The 8,968-nt window shown below is 38.4% G+C and overlaps 1 non-coding gene across 1 annotated transcript; it reads left to right on the forward strand.

Moving 5' to 3' along the window:
• The first annotated feature begins 2,599 nt into the window (after positions 1–2,599).
• On the forward strand, positions 2,600–2,740 carry LOC119473076. Its single transcript, XR_005202239.1, has one exon. It is a non-coding gene; the product is annotated as a U4 spliceosomal RNA (small nuclear RNA).
• Positions 2,741–8,968: the final 6,228 nt, after the last annotated feature.

Raw genomic sequence — 8,968 nt, forward strand, 5'->3', positions numbered from 1 at the left:
AAAAAAAAAAAAAAATACTGAGTGTCAATCTGGTTGGATTGAAAGATTTGGACTTCCTGGGTGTGTCTGTGAGGGTGTTGCCAAAAGGATTAACATTTGAGTCAGTGGACTGGGAAAGGCAGACCCACCTTCAATCTGGGTGGGCACAATCAAATCAGCTGCCAGCACAGCCGGAATAAATGCAGGCAAAAGAATGTTAAAAGACTAGACTGGCTTAGCCTCCCAGACTACATCTTCCTCCCATGCTGGATGCCTCTGCCCTCAAACATCAGACTACAAGTTCTTCAGCCTTGGGACTTAGACTGGCCTCCTTGCTCCTCAGCTTGCAGACAGCCTATTGAGGGACCTCCCCTTAAGATCATGTGAGTCAATACTCCTTAATAAATTCCCCTTTACATATATGTCTATCCTATTCATTCTGTCCCTCTGGAGAACCCTAATACAATGGCTAAGCTGCAAATTTTCCAAATTTTTCTGCTCTGTTTTTCTTTTATTATAAAGCCTGTCTCAAATTTCTCTCCTCTCATATCATATTGTATGCAGTTAAAAGTAGCCATGCAGCTTCTTCAATGTTTTGCTTAGAAATTTCTTCTGCCACACATTCTAGTTCATTGCTTTTAAATTCTGCCTTCCATAAAGTCCTAGGACATGGGCACAATTCTTCTAAGTTCCTTGCAACTGTGTCACAACAATAACTTTTATGCCAGTTTCCAATACTTTGTTCCTCATTTCCATTGAAACCTCATCAGAATGGCCTTTACCATTCATGTTTCTACCAACATTCTAATCATGACCAATTAAGTAATCTCTAAGAAGTTCCAGACTTCTCTACATTTCTTCTCAACTCTCACCAGAATCACTCTTACAGCTCTTTTACAGCAATCTACGCCTATCTAGGCTTTGCTAGCCTGCTCCTCAAAATTCTTCTAGCATCTCTTCATTACCTACTCCCAAAGTCACTTCAACAACATTTTTAATAGCAATAGCCCCACTTAATGGTATCAATTTTGTGTCTTAGTCCATTTTTGGCTGATATAGCATGGTACATAAAACTGGGCAGTTTACAAAGAACAAGTATTTATTTCTTACAGTTCTGGAGTCTGAGAAGCCTAAGTTGAGGTGCCTGCATCTGGTAAGGTCCTTCCTGCTGTGTCATCCCATGGTAAAAGGCAGAAAAGCAAGAGAACATGAGAAAGACAGCAAGAGGGATGCAACCTCACTTATATAACAAGTCTGCTCTCACAATAACTAACTCATTCTGACGATAATAATACACCCCTGTGATTATGACATTAAACAATTTATGCAGAAGACAGAGACCTTGTGGCCTAATCACCTATTAACGGTTGCCTCTCTTAATGCTGTCACAATGACAATTAAGCTTAACAAGTTTTGGAGGGAACATTCAAACCTTAGCACCTATTATCCCTATCTTATACCTGATAAAGGCATAGCAGTGGGCGGGGAAGGGGGAGAAGGCATAGTTATTTCCAAGAGCTATGAAAAACATCTTACCTAGTATGTACCAGGCATATATTATAAAGAATAAAATCATTAAGTAAAATTTCTATAGCTTGTTTTAGTGGCAAAGCATGTGAATTATTGCTGGATACTTTTTAATCTAGATACAAAGATTAAATGTTTAAGTGGTATTTTTAAATAATATTCCAGAAATACTTTGTGATATTTGACTGCTACCTTTTATCTTTTTCTGTCTCAATGCCCTCCAATCCTTGCCGAGGTAATTCTGCATTGAAGGTCACAATAAAGTTAATATGATGTTCAGCTCCTGTGAGGTTGCACAATTTCCCAGTGTGTTCTCTTCCCCTGGCCTCTTAGTGCACCCTGCTGGACTCCCTTAGGAACACAACCTGTTTTTACACTGCCACATGAGAACAAGCTTCATTTATATACTCCAAATGACACATACACATTAACAGATATATCATAGTCTCTAATGCTATGATCCCACAAATATTTTCCTTTTTTTTTCTTGGTCCACAGACTGACCCAGCTAATATTTAGATGTCAGCAATTTCTGCAAATGATTGTGCTTTCTTAATGCTATGAACTGAATGTTTGTGTTTCTTCAAAATCCATGTGTTGAAACCTGATCCCCCATATGATCCTATTTGGAGGTAGGGCCTTTGGGAAGTAATTAGGTCATGAGAGTAAAGCCCTTATAAGTGAAATTAGTGCCCTTAAAAGAAAAAAGCTCTCAATCATGTGAGGATATAGAGAGAAGGCAGCTGTCTACAACCTAAGCTGTCACCAGACACTAGATGTTCTAACTTTTTGATCTTGGACTTCCCAGCCTGTGGAAATGTTAAGAAATAAAAGTTTGTTGTTTAAGCCACCTAGTCCATGGCATTTTTGTTACAGCATCCCAAACTGACTAAGATCCCAGTTAACTTCAAGTTTCTAAAAGCTAAAGTCATTTCTATTTGTCATGTAGAGCACAAACAGGTGCTTCTAGACTCAGCCTGTCAGATAGCCTAGTGGCACTGTGAAAGCAACAAGAATTCTAACTCTGCCAGGAAACTTCACCATCACCAGTGATGGTGAAGATACTACTCTTCTCCTCTAATACAAAGAGCATAGCTTTGTGCAGTGGCAGTATCGCAGCCGGTGAAGTTTATCTGAGGCACGATTATTGCTAATTGAAAACTTTTCCCAATAGCCCACCATGACAACTTAAAATATAGTCTGCACTGGCAATTTTTGACAATCTCTACGGAGACTGAATTTAAAAAAAAAAAAATAGGCCGGGTGCGGTGGCTCACGCCTGTAATCCCAGCATTTTGGGAGGCCGAGGCAGGTGGATCACAAGGTCAAGAGATCGAGACCATCCTGGTCAACATGGTGAAACCCTGTCTCTACTAAAAATACAAAAATTAGCTGGGCATGGTGGCACACGCCTGTAGTCCCAGCTACTCGGAAGGCTGAGGCAGGAGAATTGCTTGAACCCAGGAGGCAGAGGTTGTGGTGAGCTGAGATGGTGCCATTGCACTCCAGCCTGGGTAACAAGAGCGACACTCCTTCTCAAAAAAAAAAAAAAAAAATACAAAGTGCATAATGCTCCCCTGCTTGCCTTTCTACCTGAAATCCCAAAATAATCTCTTTCAAACTGTTAGTCCTCCTCATACCCCCATCTGTCTTAGTCCATCCTGTCCTGCTATAACAGAATTTTTAAGATTAGGTAACTTATAATGAACAGAAATTTATTGGTTCACACTTCTGGAGGCTGGAAAATTTGAGATCAAAGTGCTAGCGTCTGGTGAGGCCCTTGTTGCTGTACCATCAACATGGTGGAAGGCAGAAGGACGAGAGCACAAGAGAGGGAATCCATTCCCACAAGCCGTTTTTATAATAGCATTGATCTGTTCATGAGGGCAGAACCCTTGTGATCTAAACAACTTCCATTAAGCCCTACCTCCTAATACTGTTGCAGAGGATTAAGTTTCCGACACATGATTTCTGGGACACACATTCAAACCATAACATCATCCATTCTTGAGCAGCTCACTAAAGGGTGCCATTTTCTTGCCTTCCTCTAACCATATCCCTTACCTAGCTAATCACGACCTCAATTTAGTTTAATCACTGCTTAGAGAATCTGATATAATTTACTTTCTCTATTTGCTTTGCTTATGTGAATGCTGCATGTTGGCTAATTTCCTAATGATCCTCACAAATCATATAATATTAAAATTTGTTATAGATACAATGATCAGTTGTAAGACCAGAGCTTACTAAATACAATGTTCCTTGTCCTGTTCTTCTAATACAATTAAATATATATCTGTACTTTATCCAAGATACTGCAGAGAACTCAAGCAAGTATGGAGCAGTAAGTTCTCAAGAGTGTGTAACTCTAAAGGGGGAAAAAAACCTAATATTTAGTGAGCTCCTAATATGCATTATTCTCACAATAACTCTACAAAATAATTATTATTTCACCCATTACAAATGAAAACTGAAGACCAAAAAGATTACAAAATTTGCCCAATATTCCAGGGTGAGAAAAGACAGAATTGTGATTAAAAGTATTTAACACTGATAATCCCTTATTGTACTGAGGAATGAATGAAGTATTCAATTCACCATATTATAGACAAAAAAGACAAGCGAAATGTGGGGACATAATGATTTGCATATTTAACAGATGAAGAAAATCACATCTGCTAAAGGGAACCGGAAAGGCTTCAGAGAAGGAATTGACTTAAGGAAAGGCTGGAAGAAAGGTCAAGACTTCAGAGTCCAATCTGGAGGGAAATGAAACCGTCCTGCAAAAATACTACTATAACTTACAAGTGAGTTTAACATAATCACAAAATACAAAGTGAAGACACAAATATCCACAGTATTTCTATATTTTAGGAATATATGTTTGTAAACTAATTTTAAAAGCACTACCATACATAATAGGTTCCAAAGAAAAATGGGTATACATCTAACAGAACATTTTCTAGTCTGTATGATGAAAACTACAGAATGTTAATGAAAGACATTAAAGAAAATCTAAATAAATGGAGAGACATACAATGATAAAGGCCTGAAGATTCAGCATAGTGGAGATGTCAATTATCCCCAAATTGATCTATAGATTTAATACAATGTCAATAAAAATCCAGCATGATTTTTTTGTGGCTATAGACAAGCTAATCCTAAAATTTAGATAGAAAGACAAAGTAACTAGAATAGCTAAAAATAATTTTGAAAAAAAGAATAATTTGGAGAAATCACTTTCTTATATTTTAAGTCTTTAGAGTAATCAAGAGAGCATGATATTAGCAGAAGTATAGACAAAGATCAGTGGAACAGAATAGAGAACCCAGAAATTGACCCAAATAGATTTGGCCCATAGATTTTTGGCAAAAGTGCAAGAGCAATTCAATGGAGGGAGGATATTCTTTCAACAAATAGTGCAAATAGTGATGGAACAATTGACATCAATATGCAGAAGGAAAAAATAAAGAGAATGTTGACCTAAAGCCTAAAGGGAATTTTAGACAAAATTGTTTAACCATGTTATTTAATTTTTTAAATTTTGAGTCATCATCCACTAAATCATGTATTATGATATGAGAAAAACCAGAACTACAATTTGCTAAGATATTTGAATTGTTTATCTAAGTTATAACTTTGAGCAATATTAATTGGTCACCATTAAAACCCAAATTTGAAAGAAAACAACAGACAATTAAAAAACAAAAATTTTCATTAGTGAAGAGAAAAACCTTCTAATTTAATGCATTGTATCCCTAAGCTCAATAGCTCATTTCCCCCGAGAAGTTTTAAAAATATCAGTGCAAACTTGGTGTTCTAATTTTAGTTCCATATTGTATTTACTTTATATTGTTGTTCAAAACTGAAATGTGTTTACAATTTGGGTCTACAAATATTTATATTATTTTGCTTTAAAACTTAATTGGACAAAGAAAATGGGAAGATTGATTTAATGTGTAAGTTGGTAAAGTACCAGGAATCTTTCAAGAATTTATTTTCTGATGGGCATGATGGCTCACATCTGTAATTCAGCATTTTGGGAGTCTAAGCCAGATGGATTACTTGAGGCCAAAAGTTTGAGACCAGCCTGGCCAACATAGCAAAACTCCAACTCTAAAAAAAAAAAAAAATATTATCAACTGACAAAAATGTGACCATTTTGCTGTAAAAAGAGAGGATACATTTTAAAATATCTTTAAGATGAGCTGTGGAAATGCTGCTCATATACAACTAACAAAAACATTATAACAGCTTTATTGAGATATAATTGCCATATAATAAGCCCCACATACCTGCATACAATTTGATAAGTATTGACATATTTATATACCCAAGAATTGATCGCCACAATTAAGATAATGAACCCAGCCCTCACCCCCAAAAGTTTCCTTGTTCTGCTTAGTGATCCTTACTTCTGCTCTACCTAGCCCCAGGCAACCACTACTCTATGTTCTGTTACTATGGATTCATTTGTTGTTCCAAGAATTTAACAGGATGGAATCATACTGTATATATTCATTGTGTCTGGTTCTTTCACTCAGTACAATTATTTTGAGATTCATCTATTCTCCTGCTTGTATCAATAGTTTATTCTTTTTATTACTGAGTAGTATTCAGTTGAATGGACATACTGCAATGCTAGTTACCTGCTGGCGGACTTTTGAGTCATTTCTACTTTTCAGTGCTAATCACTAATAAAACTGCAATAAAAAAGAAAATGTTCATGTTCTTCAAATGCAATAAAAAAAGAAAATGTTGACCTAAATCTCACATCTTACCTTCAAAATGTAAAATATAAAACTATAAAACCTTTTAGAAAAAAAATAGGAGAAAATCTTCATAAACTGCAGTTAGGCAAAGAATTCTTAGACATGACACCAAAAACATGATCCATGAAAGCAAAAACTTGATAAGTTGGAATTTGTTAAAATAAAAAATGTTGCCAGGTGCAGTGGCTCATGCCTGTAATCTCAGTATTTTGAAAGGCTGAGGCGGCTGGATCACTTGAAGCCAAGACTTCAAGACCAGCCTGGCCAACATGGCAAAACCCCAACTCTACTAAAAATACAAAAATTAGCCATGCAGAGTAGCACTCACCTGTAATCCCAGCTACTTGGGAAACTGAGGCACAAGAATTGCTTTGCTTGAACCTAGGAGATAGAAGATGCCATGAGCCGACATGACACCACCGCACTCCAGCCTGGGGGACAGAGCAACACTTGTCTCAAACTAAATAAATAAATAAATAAATAAATATTTATCTTGTCAGAAGCCTTATTCTTAGAGAAAGAAAGCCATACTCAAAAGGTAACATTCTATTTATTCTATCTATCTATCTGATTCAATTTATGTGATATTCTCAAATTGTATGAAATATTCTTAAAGTGATAAAACTATAGTTACAGAAAATACCGTAAGAACATATGGACACAGGGAAGGGAACACACACACTGGGGCCTGTGGGTGGGGCAGCAGGGGAGAGAAAGCATCAGGATAAATAGTCAATATCTGCTGGGCTTAATACCTAGGTGACTGGTCGATAGGTGCAGCAAATCACCATGGCACACATTTACCTGTGTAACAAACCCGCACATCCTGCACATGTATCCCAGAACTTAAAATAAAATACAATTTTTAAAATATTTAAATTTTTTTAAACTATAGTTACAGAAAATAAATTTATCGGCCGGGCGCGGTGGCTCAAGCCTGTAATCCCAGCACTTTGGGAGGCCGAGGCGGGTGGATCACGAGGTCAAGAGATCGAGACCATCCTGGCCAACATGGTGAAACCCCGTCTCTACTAAAAATACAAAAAATTAGCTGGGCATGGTGGCGCGTGCCTGTAATCCCAGCTACTCAGGAGGTTGAGGCAGGAGAATTGCCTGAACCCAGGAGGCAGAGGTTGCGGTGAGCCGAGATCGCGCCATTGCACTCCAGCCTGGGTAACATGAGTGAAACTCCGTCTCAAAAAAATAAATAAATAAAAATAAAAAATAAATTTATCTAGAGGTTATGGATAAAGTGTGGGTGTGATGTTACAGGGAGAGCATGAAAGCATTTGAGGGGTGATGAAACTTCTTTATATTCTGATTGTGGTTTGATTATATGCATCTATATATATGTATGTTAAAATTCACAGAACTGTACACCAAAGAAACCTATTTTTTTTTTTTTTTTTTTAGACGGAGTTTCGCTCTTGTTACCCAGGCTGGAGTGCAATGGCGCGATCTCGGCTCACCGCAACCTCCGCCTCCTGGGTTCAGGCAATTCTCCTGCCTCAACCTCCTGAGTAGCTGGGATTACAGGCACGCACCACCATGCCAAGCTAATTTTTTGTATTTTTAGTAGAGACGGGGTTTCACCATGTTGACCAGGATGGTCTCGATCTGTTGACCTCGTGATCCACCCACCTCGGCCTCCCAACGTGCTGGGATTACAGGCTTGAGCCACCGCGCCTGGCCAAGAAACCTATTTTTAAAGTTAAGTTAGAGGCTGGGACATTGGCTCATGCCTGTAATCCCAGCACTTTGAGAAGCAGAGGTGGGTGCAACACTTGAGATCAGGAGTTCAAGACCAACCAGGCAACATAGTGAGACTTTGTCTCTACAAAAATAAACAAGAAATTAGTCAGATACAGTGGTGCATGTCTATAGTCCCAGCTACTTCAAAGGCTGAGATGGGAGGATCACTTGAGCCCAGGGAGGTTGAGACTGCAGTGAGCCATGATTGTACACTGCACTCTAGCCTGGGCAACAGAGCAAGAGTCTGTCAATAAATAAATAAATAAATGGTGAGATTTAAAAAAAAAAAAAAAAAAAAAAAAAAAAAAAAAGGAAGAGAGAGTCTGGGCACAGTGGCTTATGCCTGTATTCCCAGCACTTTGGGAGGCCGAGGCAGGTGGATCACCTGAGGTCAAGGGCTTGAGACCAGCCTGGCCACCAGCCTGGCCAACATGGTAAAACCTCCTGTCTACTAAAGATACACTGAGCCATGATCGCACACTGCACTCTAGCCTGGGTGACAGAGCAAGAGTCTGTCTCTAAGTAAATAAATAAATAAATAGTGATATTTTTTAAAAAAAGAAGAAGAAGAGAGTTGGGCATGGTGGCTCATGCCTGTAATCCTAGCACTTTGGGAGGCCAAGGCATGTGGATCACCTGAGGTCAGGAGTTCTAGACCAGCCAGACCAACATGGTAAAACCCTCGTCTCTAGTAAAAATAAAGTAACTTAAAAAAATTAGCCTGGCATGGCAGTGCATGCCTATAGTCCCAGCTACTCAGGAGGCTGAGGCAGGAGAATCACTTGAACTCAGAAGGCAGAGCTTGCAGTGAGCTGAGGTCACACCACTGCGCTCCAGTCTGGATGACAGAGCGAGACTCTGTCACACAGAAAAAAAAAAAAAAAAGAAGAGAGAGAACCATATATTAGCCTATTGTAGCTGAAAGGCGGTAGAATAGA

Source organism: Cebus imitator, unplaced genomic scaffold (genome assembly GCF_001604975.1).
Source record: "Cebus imitator isolate Cc_AM_T3 unplaced genomic scaffold, Cebus_imitator-1.0 Scaffold130, whole genome shotgun sequence".
Classification (NCBI taxonomy): Eukaryota; Metazoa; Chordata; class Mammalia; order Primates; family Cebidae; genus Cebus; species Cebus imitator.